At 36.2% G+C, this 9,003-nt stretch overlaps 1 pseudogene; it reads right to left on the minus strand.

The window, feature by feature from the left end:
- Window positions 1-1,037: 1,037 nt before the first annotated feature.
- On the minus strand, window positions 1,038-2,210 carry LOC121498575 (annotated as a pseudogene).
- Window positions 2,211-9,003: the final 6,793 nt, after the last annotated feature.

A 9,003-nucleotide genomic window follows, 5' to 3' on the forward strand; every position in this document is an offset into this window, starting at 1 on the left:
TATAAACCTGAATATGATATGATATATTTTAATCTTCTCATATTCACTCCATTGGTAGGGAATGGATTCCTGCCCTAATGCTATAAATATGACCAAGTACATGACACTCGAGTCTGGACAGATGGAATTGACAGCAGTTTATTAGTCACATATATTCACCGTCTAGTGAAGAACATACTCCATGACATGTAGGGCCACATGGTAGTTGCACATGAGAATAGAGTGAATAGCCAGGGCTGTGGGAAGCAGGCTTTGTAGTATCAAGAGAGAGAAGTGCCCCTGGTTCCTTGGGAAGATGTGATTGGCTTATTTGTATAATTCTGTGAACTCTTAGGAAACTGAAACCCTGCTACAAAGGGAAAAGCAGACACTGTACCTGGTCTCTGAGAAAAGGAAGTTTGTTTAGCTAAGTAACCTTATATATGGTTGCAGATGGAGTGGAAAACTTATGGTTTTAATATTTGAGACCCTCCCCATATTACCAGATGTCAAAGCAGCATGTGATTTTAATTTTAGGCTTCATATATAAGCCAAAGGAAAAAAACAATATATACTGTCTTTAGGACTTTTTCTTTTTCTTTCTTTTTTTTTTTTATTGATGTTTGATTTGCCAAAATATAGTATAACACCCAGTGTTCATCCCATCAAGTACCCCTCCTCAGTGCCCATCACCCGGTTAACCCATCCCCTGCCTGCCTCCCCTTCCACTACCCTTTGTTCATTTCCCAGAGTTAGGAGTCTCATGTTTTGGCACCCTCTCTAATTTTTTCCACTCATTTTCCCTCCTTTCCCTTATAATCCCTTTCACTATTTCTTGTATTCCGCATATGAGTGAAACCATGTGATGATTGTCCTTCTCCGATTGACTTACTTCACTCAGCAAAATACCCTCCAGTCCAACCATGTCAAAGCAAATTGTGGGTATTTGTCCTTTCTAATGTCTATAATATTCCATTGTATATATAGACCACATCTTCATTTAGAAATTTTTCTTTTTCTTTTTTTGGCTGGGTACAGTATACTTTATTGATGGTACATGACAAGGTAGGGCTCCCCAAACCCCTCCCCTTCCTCCAGGTCTGGGATGTAAATTGGAGGTCAGGAGATTCTCAGTGTGTTGGGGGATTAAGCTGGGGCAGGGACTTCCCAGCAACTGAGGGCCTCTCTCTTCCTCTTGTTCTTGCTGGGACTGGTGGTCCAGGAGGCTTTTACTCCTTGGAGGCCATGTGGACCATGAGGTCCACCACCTGGTTTCTGTAGCTGAATTCATTATCATACCAGGAAATGAGCTTGACAAAGTGGTCATTGAGGGCAATGCCAGACCTGGCGACAAAGGTGGAAGAGTGGATGTCACTGTTGAAGTCGCAGGAGACAACCTGGTCCTCAGTATAGCCCAGGATGCTCTTGAGGGGGCCCTCCAATCCCTGCTTCACCACCTTCTTGATGTTGTCATATTTGGCAGTTTTCTTCAGGCGGCAGGTCAGATCCACAACTGACATGTTGGGGGTGGGGACACGGAAGGCCATGTCAGTGAGCTTCCCGTTCAGCTCAGGGATGACCTTGTCCACAGCCTTGGTGGCACCAGTGGAAGCAAGAATGATATTCTGGGCATCCCCTCAGCCATCAGGCAACAGCTTCCCAGAGGGGCCATCCGCAGTCTTCTGGGTGGCAGTGATGGTATGGACGGTGGTCATGAGGCCCTCCAAGATGCCAAAGTGGTTATGGACGACTTTGGCTAGAGGAGCTAAGCAGTTGGTGGTGCAGGGGGCATTGCTGACAATCTTGAGAGAGTTGTCATACTTCTTGTGGTTCACTCCCATCACAAACATGGGGGCATCAGCAAAAGGACCAGAGATGATGGCCCTCTTGGCCCCACCCTTCAAGTGAGCCCCAGCCTTCTCCATGGTGGTGAAGACCCCAGTGGACTCTACAACATACTCAGCACCAGCATCACCCCATTTGATGTTGGTGGGATCTCACTCCTAGAAGATGGAGATGGACTTCCCATTGATGACAAGTTTCCCATTCTCAGCCTTGACCGTGCTGTGGAATTTGCGGTGGGTAGAATCATACTGGAACATGTACACCATGTAGCAGAGGTCAATGAAGGGCTCATTGCTGGCGACAATATCCACTTTGCCAGAGTTAAAAGCAACCCTGGTGACTAGGCGCCCAATACGGCCAAATCTGCTCACTCTGACCTTCACCATCGGGTCTCGGGGACTTGGCTGGCACTGCACAGAGCATGCAGCTGTCTGTCAAAATGGGGAGGAGCCTAGGACTTTTTCTAAGGCCCTCTGAAAGAATATGCTTCTGGTAGCCACACATGGAGCAGAATGTGGTAGAACTGCCCTGACCCATGAACAAAAAATACCCAACATATATCTCTGATTTTGTGTGTGTGTGTGGTAATCATTCACCACTTAACAGAAACCAGTACAGAAAGTCATAAGTTTTTGACATGAATAATAGATGATTGTGAAAAATAAGAATAATCTATGAAGCACACATATGGATTTCTGATCATATAGATTTAATTTTTCTGAGAAGTGAACATTTCTATCTTATTCTAAGATAAGCCCCATGCTGTTACACTCTCCTTGTTACATCTTATTTTTTGTAGAGTATGGATATAGTTTGTCATTAAATTTCAACTATTTGTATATTGCTTTTATATTTATGATAAATAAACATTTCTAAAAGACTTGTGTTGATTCATTAGGATGGTTCTCATATTTATATGTCAATGTTCTCCAGAGAAAGAGAATTAGTTCATAGAATTATGGAGGTGGGCATTCCCCAAGCTTAGGACAGGGTGAGTTAGCAAACTGGAGGCCTAGGAATGCTGATAATTTAGTTCTAATCTGAATGTTGTCAGATTCCAGACTCAAGAAGAACTGATGTTTCAATTTGAGTCCAAAAGCAGAGTGAAGAAGAAGGCAATGTTTCAGTTCAAAGGCAATCAAGCAAGAATTATCTCTTATTCGAGGAAGGATTAACCTTTTCGTACTATTCAAGCCTTGAACTGATTTGGTGTGTCCCACCGATATAAAGGAAGGCAATTTACTCTACTCAGTCCACCAATCTAACTGTTAATCTCTCTAAAAACACCCTCAGAGAAACATTAAGAATTATGTTTGACCAAATAACTGGGCATCCCTTCAATTTGGCACATAAAATTAACTATCATTAATTATGTGAACCAAAATGTATTTGAAATAGTTCTCAATGTATCACCATGATACAGAGTAATGATAGATTAGTGTACAATTCAAGTGCATTCAGAAGGCAGATAAATAAAAATCACATATTCTTATTATAAGTTCCTGAATCATAGATTTCAGTTAATATACAGGAAACTAGAAATAGAGCTAAGTAATCTAAATTTTGCTTTTCCATTATGGCCATTGATTCATTTTTACTAAATTATGTATTATCAAAAGTGGTATAATAATTTCTTTTGGTGTTACAACATATCCTCAAGAACTTTATTTTGTAGGATGCCTGGGTGGCTCAGCAGTTGAGCATCTATCTTTGGCTCAGGGCATGATCCTGGGGTTTCAGGACTGAGTTCCACATTGGGCTCCCTGCAGGAAGCATGCTTCTCCCTCTGCCTATGTCTCTGCCTCTTTCTCTCTGTCTCTCATGAATAAATAAACAAAATCTTTAAAAAAAAGAACTTCATTTTGGATGTTAAGATCAATTGACCTTATATAACATATCATAAGAAAAAAGTTCGTGAATAATATACCATAAGAAAGAAAAAAGGATATTGGATTTTAAACATGATAAATAAATAGGTTAAATTAAAATATAGCTTTTAGAAGATATATAAATTACCAACAGATGCATTGAAAGATGTTCAACATCTTTCATCAGGCAACTCATCATCAGGCAAATACAAAACAAAACTACAATGTCATATCACTTCACATCTGTCAGAATGACTAAATAAAAAACACAAGAAACAAGTGTTGGTGAGGATGTGGAGAAAGAGGAACCCCCATATACTCCTGGTTGGAGTGCAAACTGGTGCAGCCACTATGGAAAACAGTACGGCGGTTCCTCAAAAAGTTAAAAACAGAACTATCCTATGATCCAGTAATCACACTACTGGGTACTTACCTCAAAAAAACAAATACACTAATTTAGAGTTGTACATGCACCCCTATGTTTATTGCAGCATTATTTATAATAGCCAAATTATGGAAGCAACCCAGGCATCCATCAACAGGTGAATGGATAAAGAAGATGTGGCATATATACACAATGGAATATTGCTCAGCTATAAAAGGAATAGAAACATTGTCATTTGCAACAACATAGATGGAGCTAGAGAGTATAATGCTAAGTGAAATAAGTCAGAGAAAAACAAATACCATGTGATTTCACTCATCTGAAGAATTTAACAAATAAAACAAATAAACAAAGGAAAATAAAGAAAGAAGGACAAAACAAGAAACAAACACTTACCTATAGAAAACAAATGAATGGTTACCAGAGTGGGGGATGGGTAAAAATAGGTGATGGGGATTAAAGAGCGTATTTATGATGAGCACTGAGTAACGTTTAGAATTGTTGAATCACTATATTTTACATCTGAAATGAATATAACACAGTATGTTAACCATACTGGAATTATAATAGAAAACAATAAATATAAAAAAGAAATTGAGCTTTTGGAGATGACTTGAATAGTCATCTCCACCTTAAAAGCTTACCTTGATAATACAATAACCAAATTATGATTATAATAAAATTTCATAATTTTCTATGAGATCCAACATATTAATTAAATTAACTATTATAATGAAGATGAATGGATAAAATTTGAAATACCTGAAAATAAATATGTGGTCAAAATACACATAGAGAGATATTTATCATATCAATATCTAAAACAGTAAAACTTTAGAAATTTTTAAATATTCATTTGTCAGTAAGATATGTTACAAATGCAGCATATTCATAGTATTGATTCCTAAGTGACATATTAGGGCTATGCAATATGATGACACAGAATTTGAATCTATAAAATGGCATGAGAAAATATTTAAATATAATTCATTTTGTAATTTTAAGTGCTAAAAGCAGTCTTACATGTGCACTATTGTTATTATACCACAAAATAATAAAAAGTGTAAAAAAACATTTTTTAAAAATCTGGGAAGAAGTCAAACTATATTTTAAAAGTAAATATTTCTAGGAGCAGCTGGCTGGTTCAGACAGTATGGCATGCAGCTCTAGATCTCAGAGATGTGAGTGCAGGCCCCATGTTGGGTGTAGAGATTACTTTTAAAAAAAAAAGAGTAGGGATCCCTGGGTGGCGCAGCGGTTTGGCGCCTGCCTTTGGCCCAGGGCGCGATCCTGGAGACCCAGGATCGAGTCCCACATCGGGCTCCCGGTGCATGGAGCCTGCTTCTCCCTCTGCCTGTGTCTCTGCCCCCCTCTCTCTCTCTCTGTGACTATCACAAATAAATAAAAAATTTAAAAAAAAAAAGAGTAAATATTTCCTGATTATGGGCTTGTGGGGTGATCTGTATATTTACTTTCTTTTGACATGTGTGTTTTCCAAGTGTATAAATTGCTCACAATAATTATTAACACTAAAATGATTGTTTTTGTAATACATGCTATCAGCCTTTTCATAAAGAAAAGTCACGCTAATAAAGTCACAATTAATTTTACACTGATGTTAAGAGGAATAAAGAAATCTGCATATAAACCCAATAGCCATTTGTGTTTCATTTGAATATTTTCTTCTAATACACAGGAGAAAGCAGGATAAACTTCAATTGAAACTTCAGTAAATCTAATGTTCTCATTTCTAAGACAATTTTATTGAAGTAATAATAGTTATTCATTCTATAATGAAAATAATGCCACTGTTTTTGGAAATGTAGCTGAATAAACATGCATAAATAATTTTAAGTGATAGAATTATACATGTTTTACACTCCTGAGGGAATAAATACTCTCTTTCAAGAAATTTATGGGGATTCTTTGTAAGAAACCTGAAGAAATTTTTAATTCAAGGAAATAGTGTTGGAAACAGCATAATCAGTTGCATTTAAAATAGTAGAATAATCTAATGATTACAAACTGAACAAAAAAATAAGACCAATTCCCTTTTCATTGGTGTTTGATTACATTTCCATATGACCAAGTTTTCTGACAATATTTTAATATGTCACAAAACTTCCCATTGACTGCGACATAGACATGGGCCAAGTCCTATTGAAACTAAAGATTCAGTAGGGATGATGACAGATGACATCAATTGAAGATTTTATGTATCTTTACCATGTTTTATAGATGGTTGCTGAAGGCAATTGTGTCACATTTGCTGGTGAAATAACAAGAGAGAGAGAAGATGATTTTGTAGTGTGTTTGCAAAGGGAGAGGAAGAGTGAGTAAAGCATGATCAATGTTCTAAGCCGAGGGCAAATACATTATAACCATGAGGAATTTAGAAAGTTGAAGGAACTGAATGAGAACCAGTGCTAGCAGAAACCAGGCAGTAAGGAACCCAACCATACGGGGTCATGGAAGCCAGCAGAGATATGAGTCTTTATAGCTAAGAGCATTGGAAATGGCATGATTCAATCTGAATTTTTAAAAGACAACTTTCACTGCTCTGCAACAAACAGTTTGGGAAAAAACAAGAACAGACAAAATATCAATTGGGAATGTGTAGAAAGAAACTTGGACTTGATTGTAGAGCTGGAGAAGATTGAAGAGGTTCGAGGAATATTCATGCAGTACGATCAAATAAATTTGAATATAGATTTCTTTTGAGAGCTGGGAATAAAAGGGGTTCTGGCTTATTAAACAGGGAGGATATTGCTCCTATTTATTAAAAATTAAGTTTGGGATTGATAGATTGGAAGTGGCCAGTCCGTGAATTTTGAGATTTTTGAATTGAACTAAACTTTTTATTTTTTAGTATAATGAGTAGGTTAATAACAGTAGGTTAATTTTATAGAATATTTAGAAGAAATACCCATTATTGGTGTGGAAAAAATTAAAAACCATGCATATATAAGTATAATCATCTATATTAATGCCAAAGTGTCCTGATGTAATAGCTATAAAACAAAACAATACTGCATTAATTATAAAGCATATGTAATATAATGTGTTATAAGCATATAGAATAAAATGTGTTTAATAATCTATTTTTATGTGTTTATTCTCATACATCACAGGTGCCCTACATCATTAACATACAGAAATAGGAAACATTTAACCAATTTATGGTCTCTAAATAGCTAATATCTTTTATAAGGGAAAAAGCTGTGATCACTAAGTATGGACTATGTTTTAGTGGTGGTACATACCCATTTTTTTCTCCCACTCTAGTTGAAAAATCACAGCCACTTAGCCTCATTTATTGTTTGTTATGAAAAGCAAGAAAATAATTGTGTTTTGATTAATAATTATCTCTTAAGTGTGTACAAATGAGGTGAAAAACAGTAGGATAGAAAAGCACAGCATGTCTAATTGAGAAAACTGCATGATTGGCAATATCATGTTATACCAGGAGACAGACTAAAATCAATTTAGCTGAAAATCAAAGAACTGACTACTCAAGAGTAACAATGTATAAGACTAACATCTTAGTCAATAATGTTTCCTGGGAAGGGCAAAAACACAAAACAGCCATATTTTCACTTCTGAAAAGTTCAAAAGGTGATAAAAATTGGAGCAATAGACAATAAATTGTACAATAAAGCCTGGGAATTATATCAATGTTCACATAAAATTCATCTGAAAAATATAATTCATAGTCTTGGATGGGAAATATTTTTCAATACAATTTTGATGTGACTAGATCAGGTCACATCAAAATCTTGGCTTATCTTATTTAGTCTAAGAAGATCTGTATGAGTTTCTTATATATTTTGGATATTAATTACTTATCAGATATATGGCTCACAAATACTGTCTCCCATTACATAGGTTTGCCTTTTAACTTCTGTTGATCACTTTCTGTGTAGAAGCTCTTTATTTTGCTGTATTCCCACTTATTTAATTTTTATTTTATTTCCTGTTCTTTGGTGTCAACAAAAATTGAGAACACTAATATCAAGAAGTCTTTTTCCCCTGTGTCTTATTTTTCTTTATGATTTCAGGTCTTACATTTAAGTCTTAATTCATTTTGAGTGGATTTTTAAGTATGCTGTAAGATATGGGTCCAATTTCATTATTTGCTTGTGGATATCTGGTTTTCCCAACATCGTTTATTGAAAAGACTATTCTTTCCCCATTGGATGTTTTTGGCACTCTTGTTAAAGATCAGTTGACTGTCAACACATTTTTTTTTTTAAATTTCTGTACTCTGTTCTATTGGTCTATATTTCTGTTTTAATTACTATAGCTTTGTAGCATAGTTTGAAATCAGGAAGGGTGAGGCTTTCAGCTTTGTTCATCTTAAGATTTCTTTGGCTCTTCAGCATCTTTTGTGGCTTATTCAAATTTTAGAATTTTTTTTTCTATTTCTGTACAGAATGTCATAGGGGTTTTGATCCAGATTACATTGAATCTGTAGATCACATTGTATGGGTAGGATGGTCATTTTAACAATATTAATTCTACCAATCCATGAATATAGGATATCTTTCCATTGATCTGTCTTCTTTAATTTCCTTCTTCTATGTTTTATGAATTTAGTGTGCAAATCTATCACCTATTTGCTTCAGGTTTTTCATAAGTATTTTATTTTTTTTGGTTGCTATTTTAAATGAGATTTTCTTCTTTTCTTTTTTTTTTTTTTTTTTTAAGGTTTTACTTATTTATTCTTGAGAGACACACAGAGAGAGGCAGAGACACAGGCAGGGCAGAGGGAGAAGCAGGCTCCATTCAAGGAGCCTGATACGGGACTCGATCCTCGGTCTCCAGGATCATGCCCTGTGCTGAAGGCAGACGCTCAACCTGTTGTGCCCAAGATTATGAATCAGAGAAACCACCAAGGAGCCGACACCGATGCAAGCACACAAGGGT

This window comes from Vulpes lagopus, chromosome 9 (genome assembly GCF_018345385.1).
Source record: "Vulpes lagopus strain Blue_001 chromosome 9, ASM1834538v1, whole genome shotgun sequence".
Lineage (NCBI taxonomy): Eukaryota > Metazoa > Chordata > Mammalia > Carnivora > Canidae > Vulpes > Vulpes lagopus.